We start from the raw sequence: 7,949 nt of genomic DNA on the forward strand, positions 1-7,949 counted from the left end.
AGACACCTTCTCAATAATAGGATATATGTTTGAATCATTATTGTTGATATCGGTCGGTTGTGTTTTGGCCATAATGGCCCTCATCATCTACTCCCTCTATCTCATAATATAAGAGTGTTTTTAACGCTAGCTGTTTGGATGATTTGCTTGATAATTTAATAAAGATGATAGTACGGCAAATGCAGAGGCTGGGTTACACGCTCCTTTTCGTAAGGAAAATAGAAAAAATCACTGTCGTATATCTAACATATGCAGTTCATAGCATGGGAAAGCTTTTCCCCGTCATCTAAATGTCTCCCCGTCATTCAACTTACAAGCGTAAATGCTGAATGCAGAGAGGCAATAACATTGTAGACTGTGTTGAGGCTCAACTGAATAGATTCCAATACCTCAATGTCCATATGCTAGAAGATTATTTTCTTCAGCATAAAATGGAAAGATAACATGCATGATAGATCGGTTCAGCAAATGCCCGGCAGTAAAAAGCACAAAAATCATCATATGTAATGATTGCATGCAAGAAGGCGAATGACTTCATGATACGCCAATGTGCAATTCTTGCCTTGATATCACATAGCATCCCATGGCAGTCCCTGGCTCCATGAAAAAATCTTCCTGGAAATGGCCTGCCTGCTTGCTGAGAATGTCGGGAGAGAGTTCGACGATGCTTAGCATCCCTTCAGCACAAAACCCATCTGCGCACACAAGGAACTCGTTCCCCATAATGAATGATCCAGAAACTCGAACACTCGTCCCTTCTTCCCCATGTGCACGAGTAAACCTTCTCCATCACACGGCCAATCTTCTCGCAACGGCTGTTACCTTTTAGCATTTCCCTTATTCTTGACAAAGTATCAAATATGTCGCTCTTACCGACATGTGTTTCCCCTGAGAAACTAGAATAAAAATATCATGTCAATAAGTCTGCACAATTCATGTAAAATAACAGGAAAGAAAGTTCAATTATAGTTCCGGAGCCAAGCATAATAAAGACATGCGATCCAAGCAACAGTGGAAGCTAAGGTATTTTGCACAACAGGAAAATACAGCAACGGATTGGTTACTACGAGAGAAACATAGCCCAAGATATTCCTCTACCTGAAAGTAGAATCTTGTCCATAGAATGACTTCATGTGATGCCATTGGTCATCACCACCGTCAAAGATCAGGTAGTAATGTACAGCAAGCATCTGCAATAAACATAACAATGGCCGTAAGTCATGTAGATGAGTAGTTGACCTAACTAACGCTACCAAACTTTATATCTCTGGCTAATGTATTAAAGTAAACATGCACTCAGACATCTGCCTATGATTCAAGCAACAAGCAAGGAACTTACCATTGAGTACCAATATACGGAAAAGAAATACCCTTCCTTCAAAACTAAGGGTATCAAAGGCAGATCACATATTCAATATCAAAGTGAGTACTGGTTTGCCTGTAGTCAGGAAACAGCATTTCGGTCAAAAGGTTATACACTTAGACGAGGAGGCCTACATTCTTTTTTCAGAAAGTACTTGATCTTTTACTACACATAGATCAATGAACCTAAGGTTCACAACTTCAAGTGTAACCAAATTTACCAGCCATATCTGAAATGAACCTAAGGTTCACAACTTCATGTGCTCCACCACGATGGAAGCACACCTTCATTTTTCCTTTCGGGTTCCGATGTGCTCCAGCGCGGGAGCAGCAACCTGTGGTTCGTGCAGGAGCCCACCTCCTTTTTTCTTCTCTCTTTTCCGGTTTGGATGTGCTCCACCGTGGGGAGTGTAGAAGTGCATGCTCTAGCCAATGCAACCAAAAAACCGGAAAAGACTAGGCAATACATTTATACGTCAACACTCCCCCTCACGTGTGGCTCCCTCGGGCCTAAACGTGGACCGGAAGTGGGCTGCAAGGGTCTTGAACTCAAGACCGCTTGGCTCTGATACCATGTAGAAGTGCATGCTCTAGTCAATGCAACCAAAAGACCAATCTAATGGAAGAGACTAGGCAATACATTTATACGTCAACAGGGAGCACACTTCTGCTGCCCTGGGAGCAGTTCAAATGTGGTACTCATGCTGAGGTGGGTGTGGCGGATCCTTAGGGACGAGGGTGGCCTATGGCTGCAGCTTATAAAAGCCAAACACCTGCAGGGCCATCCTCTCCTGGCTTTTGACCGTTGGGAAGAATCTCAGTTCTGGAAATCCCTCCAGTCGATCAAGCATGAGATTCACTTGGGTATCAATTCTCCATAGGCGATGGAAAGGGTACCCTCTTTTGGCTCAACCCGTGGCTCGGTAGGACCACGTTGCGTGCCGAATTCCTGGGCCATTTCATGATTTGCTCGGATCCGGTGCTCTTGGTAGCCTCGGCGGCCCACAATGGGAATTGGGACATCCCGTTCCAACGAACATTCGGCCAAAGGAAACCTTAGCCTAGACCGAGTTGCGGACGGCTCTTCCGTCATCGCTGTTGAGGTCCCCGGGCGTCGTGTCTTGGCACAGTCACCTTCTCGGCGCTCTTCTCTGCCGGGTTGGCATACCGTGCCCTCTATTGTGCGTCGACCCTTGTGTGTACTTCCCACTTGTGAAAAGCTCCGCTGCCTCTGAAGATCAAAATCTTTGTTTGGCAGCTGCTCTATAATCGCCTCCCATCGGGTTTGGAGGTGGTGAAGCGGCATGGGCCGGGTGATGGCTTAGCCTTCTTTGTGTGGTTCCCAAATCCGGGACCCACATTTTCTTCTCTCGTCCCGCTGCCTCCTTGTGGGACTTTGTCCGTGAGGCTCTAGGGCTTGAGTGGCAGGCGCCGGACCTGAGCGAGTTCCTGGAGGCTCAGGCCAAACATACTGGTAGGAGGCGGCGCCTCTTCAGGTTAGTGTTCGCAGTGATTACCTGAACCCAATGGACTGTACGTGACAAGATGGTTATCAAGCGAGTCTTCTTGCAGTGTGCTTCTGACTTTGTGTTTAAAATTTTGGCCTTCTTGCGGCAGTGGTACCCGCTTTGTAGGCAGCGGGACAGGGACCGGCTAGACGGCATGATTGATGATCTTCTGGTGGCAGTCCGCCAACTCGCTTCGCACCCTATCCGTTGATCTTTTAACTCTGCGGAGTCTTGTGCCGCCTTTTTTTTTTTGCTTTTGGGCTTATTTGTGCCCCAGCAGATCTTCTATTTACTTTCCTGCACTTAAACTACTTGTGTGGAAATGGTGGTTGCTTTATCTATAAAGCGGGGTGAAAGACTATTCAAGAGTGGTTGGAGGTGAAGAGAGCAGCGGCGAAGCGGCTGTAACTGAGGTGAGCGGCCGCGTGAGCACGACGGGCGCACTCATATTCGAGGGAAGAAACGTTTAGGGCCGAGTATATTCAAGCGAAACGGTAAGTGACTTGGCAGCGGCAAAGTTCCTGTAAATTCGTCCCACTCCATGGATAGCAAAACCACAAATCACGTTTTCCCAGCTCCAATTTCTTTTTCTGAGATATACTTGTGGCCATAGTTTTAAAAACTGTACCGAAGATCGAACCTGTGAGCCTGTCGGTTCAGGTTTTCATCAGTTGGACCGCCGGTTCACCGGTTCAACGTCGGTTTTTTACCATAAAATAATATACGTTTAGTAGACAATGGCCAAATGAAACAGTGTTAAACAATGGTCAAATAAAATTACTTCCCTATAATAGACAACAAAGTAGCACGTCCGAGTTGGTTATTGGACCATGAGCTCGCAATGCCTACTACTCACGCATCCTAGGATTGAATCCCGCTTCTCCCAAATTCTACATTAAACATTCTCCTGGTTTTTCCGGTTCAAAGGCCTGGTTTATTCAGCGTTTTTTTCCAGAAAACCGGCCGGCTTGACTGGTTTTCTCCGGTCCAATTGCAGAATGGTCTTCTAGCTTCAAAAACCGCCAAGTCCGCCGGTTCAGTTTTTTTCCGCTCCGACCGCTGGCCCGGTCCGGTTTTTTAAACTATGCTTGTGGCAAACGAAATCCTCAACGAGGTCAAAATTTTTAACATGAATTTTGAATCCCGGATAGCAAGAAACCAGATTCAAAAGATTGAAACAACTGCAGTAAGAGTCAGTTATTTGTTGAATTGTCGGAATGTTCTATTGTCTAAGCATAGCTAACATCATTGTATGTGAACTTGCCGAACATCAGGTTCATTTTCCTCCATATGGAAAGGCAGCAGAACAGGAAAAATATAAGCTAACGAAAGCTATTAGGAACTCACATGTGCTATTTGTGATAATCTTTCTGCTGGATCATGAACACTTCTGTTGTACTCTGCCAAGTCCACACCAGGTCCCTCGTATTTCTTGATGAAGGAATGAGACAAAAGCTACAAGATGTTCAGTATGTGATTCAAATAAGATTTTTTTTTATTTCAGAGAGCAAAATAAACCCCATTTCGTCTTTGTTGCAAATAACCTATTTATGTAGTTAGTTGACAATGAATAATTTGTAAAACAATTCAACATATGAGACCGGTTTTTTGAAATTATCACCTCAGACCGCTAATCTGTTGACTAAAGAGCTGAAACATCCATCAGACTTTACTCTCAGATAGTGTTGCAAAATCCTATACTTACTGCATAATAAAGTTTATCACTCCCCGCAAAAATTAAATAATAAATAAAGATTATCACAAGATTTACGCAGTTGGAAACCCTCGTATCGTTTCTCTTGAAAAACATTAATTGTACTAGACGTCACTTTACCTCATCACATGTTGGTCTTGCATCAGCATCTTTCTGCAAGCAAGCATCGATGAACAAGCAAAACTCTTCTGAATGCATATGTTGTGGCGGTGTTGGCGATGGATCTTCCAATATCTGCAAGACTGCAACACAGTAAGGTGGGAAAGGAGGATTGCATTATACATCAATAATATAATACTCACAAGAGGAACTACCGAACTAGTATTGCATTATTGTCAGACCATTCATGTTGGAAAGCAGAAATGAAATAGAAGTTCTAAATCCAGTAGAAATTCGGAAAACAGATGTAGAACGCCTACGAAAAACAAACCAAATTCCGAAAACAGCTTTAATCAACAATATACCAACAGATACACATAAATGAGATCATGATTATTCTTTCCATAAATAAGATGATCATGAAAGGCAGTAGAAAATTATACAAATGAACACTGCTTGACCGCCAACCACCTCACCTGCAGCATGAGGTCGGCCTCGCCCCCATTTACATCATATGGGTATCTTCCAGTTGCACACTCCAATGCTGTTAGTCCAAGGCTCCAGATATCAGCAGCATATGAGTAATTTTCGTTCCGAATTCTCTCGGGAGACATATATGTGACACTGCCCAGGAAGGTAGCACACTGGAAGACAATTACTACACATATATACTGCTTATTCAATCTAGATACTCAGATGTCCACTTAATACTATTTAGAACAGCATGATGTTGCTAAGAGAAGTTTCGGTCACCAAGAAGTAGCATACCATGGTAACTGAATCATGCAGTCCAGAAGTTACACCGAAGTCTGTAATTTTCGTATCACCCTTTAGATTTAGAAGCAAATTTGCTGGCTTTATATCTCTGTGAACTAAACGCCTCACTTCATGCAAGTAGCGCAGAGCCTAATAAATTAACACAGACCAACTAGTCACTTAAATTTCACAGGCCTGATTTGAATAGAGCTAACATCAGAACATACGGTGGCAAGAGGCACGTACTAGCAACACTTTCTGTAGCATATGTGAAAGAACTGGTTCTGTTATGAATTTCTTGACCCTGATAATATCTGCTAATGAACCACCATCCATATACTCAAGAGCAAAGTATATTTCTCCAGAGTCCGGGGTGTAAAAAACTCCTTGGAATTCAACTAAACCTGGATAACAAGATGCTGCTGATAACGTTCTAATCTCATTAAGAATCTGTTGTCTCCTTTCCTGTGATATATATCAGAGAATACGTTATAATAAATATAAAGAGAATAAGCTTGGTCCAAAAAATGTCTATAGTACTTGCTGCATTTCTGGTTCTACTTGCTGCAGCTTGGTTCAAACAATTTCCAACTAATACTGGAGTACTATAGGCATTAATTGGAGAATAAGCTATGAATTCGACACTTGTAGTTCCATGTGAAAGTTAATTTTAAAAAAGAAGGGTATCCATAGATTTTGTTTCATGTAAGGGGAACATAGAGATGTCAGCTTATGGCATATGGACTATAAATTTTTTTGCACTCACCTTGTCAAAAATGTTGATTTTCTTGAGTGCCAAAACTCGATGGACTGGTACATAAATAGCTCTATAGACAACGCTGCTTGCACCATTACCAACAGAATCAAAAATATGCATATCATGACAAGAACATCGATATGCCTTATCTGTAGCATAGTCCCCATCTGGTCTGGTTGTTCGTTTATGGAAGCCAAGCTTACTGATGTTATATTCATCAGAGGACCTACTTAATAAATTGACAGTTCCACCATCCAAAACCTTTACAAAAGTAAGATTAAAATATGAGCATCATATATATTTTTATAGCAGGCTTAAGAAAAAACATAGTATGAGCAACATAAGCAAGGAATTTTGTTGGTTGAACAGAATGAAGATAAACATAGATCTCAGCGAACTGACCAAACGGCTGAAACGAAGAGAGTGGTTACCTCGCAGTCGTCAGAGCTGGAGTCGTCGGACGTCCCGTCGGCGGCGGGGGGCGGCACAACATTGCCATCGGCGTCGAAGAAGATGGGCTGCAGCCTCCGCTTCAGGTCCTCCAGTCCAGCCATTACAGCCAAACAAGGCTAAGCCTAAGAGAAGGGTGAGGGAGAGGGCGCAGAGAAACAGAGTGAGGCTTTGATTTCGCTTCCGTTTGCCACGACGAGACGGGACGCACATGCTTTCCTCCGTCGCCAGTGCGATAGTCCCAAATTTGAGAGATGACCGAAGGCGGCGCAGCGGAGTAGGTCGGTAAGGGCATCTCAGCCGCACCCAGGAAGGCCTTCCCACACGTTTTTTTCGCGCCGGCGCCGAAAAAACGGCCCAGTCGCGCCTCAGGAGCCCGATTTTCGCCGGCTTGGGCCGAAAACAGCGCCGGCGGACCCAGCCCGAACCCGGCGCGCTGGGGCGCCCGGGGGCGCCGGGCGAACTGTTTTGGCGCGAAAAAGCCGCGGGCCCGCCGCGTCAGCGACACGGCTCTCTTCTCGGCCCTTCGTCGTCCTCATCGCCTCGTTTCCCGCGGCGAATCAATGCCAAAGCTGTCGCGCGCTGCCGCGCCGGTCAGCCTGCGTCATTGATGCCTCACGGGCGGCGCAGTGAAGACCGGACGACGCGCGTCCCTCGCCCTCCCTCGCCCGCCACGCGTACACACGGTGACACGCGCGCGGGCGGCGCCTCGGCCTATATATGACGCGCCCCGGCGCACTCGGCGACTCATACTCTTCCGCCGTCGTCGTTCCTCCCTCTCCTCTCCTCTCTTTCGCCGTCTCCAGTTCACACCCATGGCGCCGGTGGTGGGGCGTGCCCGGGCGCACGTTGGAGGCCGTCCTCGAGTACATCGAGGGCGGCAACACGCCGCGCCTCGAGTACCCCGCTCCCCCTTCCTTCTCACGCCGCCGGGGAAGCTCTTGGGCCCCGAGGCGCATGGAGACCGGGGGGTCCTCCTCCTCGTCCGCGGCTCGCCCTGCCTCCGCCCCGTCAAGCCGGAGCCTCAGGGCACGCCGGTCAGCGCGCGCACCCGCAGCTCCGGCGTCCGCATCGGCGCCAACGCCTCTCCACCCACCGGCCGCTTCGTCCTCGTCGCCCCAAGCCGGAGCCCGGCCTCCCCGCGGAGTACGAGGAGATAGCCCGGCGCGGCTTCTCCGACGAGGACGCCATGCGGTGGGCGCGGGACGACTATCTCCGCGACGAGACGGTCCGGCAGCGCCGGGCCCTGGAGGAGATCGCCGCCCGCAAGCGTGGGCGCGAGGACGAGCACGGCGTCGTGGTC

General features: G+C 47.0%; 1 pseudogene; it reads right to left on the minus strand.

Annotated features, from left to right (window-relative positions):
* Positions 1-335: 335 nt before the first annotated feature.
* On the minus strand, positions 336-6,911 carry LOC119308188 (annotated as a pseudogene).
* Between the last annotated feature and the right edge of the window lie 1,038 nt (positions 6,912-7,949).

The sequence above is a fragment of the Triticum dicoccoides genome, chromosome 5B (genome assembly GCF_002162155.2).
Source record: "Triticum dicoccoides isolate Atlit2015 ecotype Zavitan chromosome 5B, WEW_v2.0, whole genome shotgun sequence".
Lineage (NCBI taxonomy): Eukaryota > Viridiplantae > Streptophyta > Magnoliopsida > Poales > Poaceae > Triticum > Triticum dicoccoides.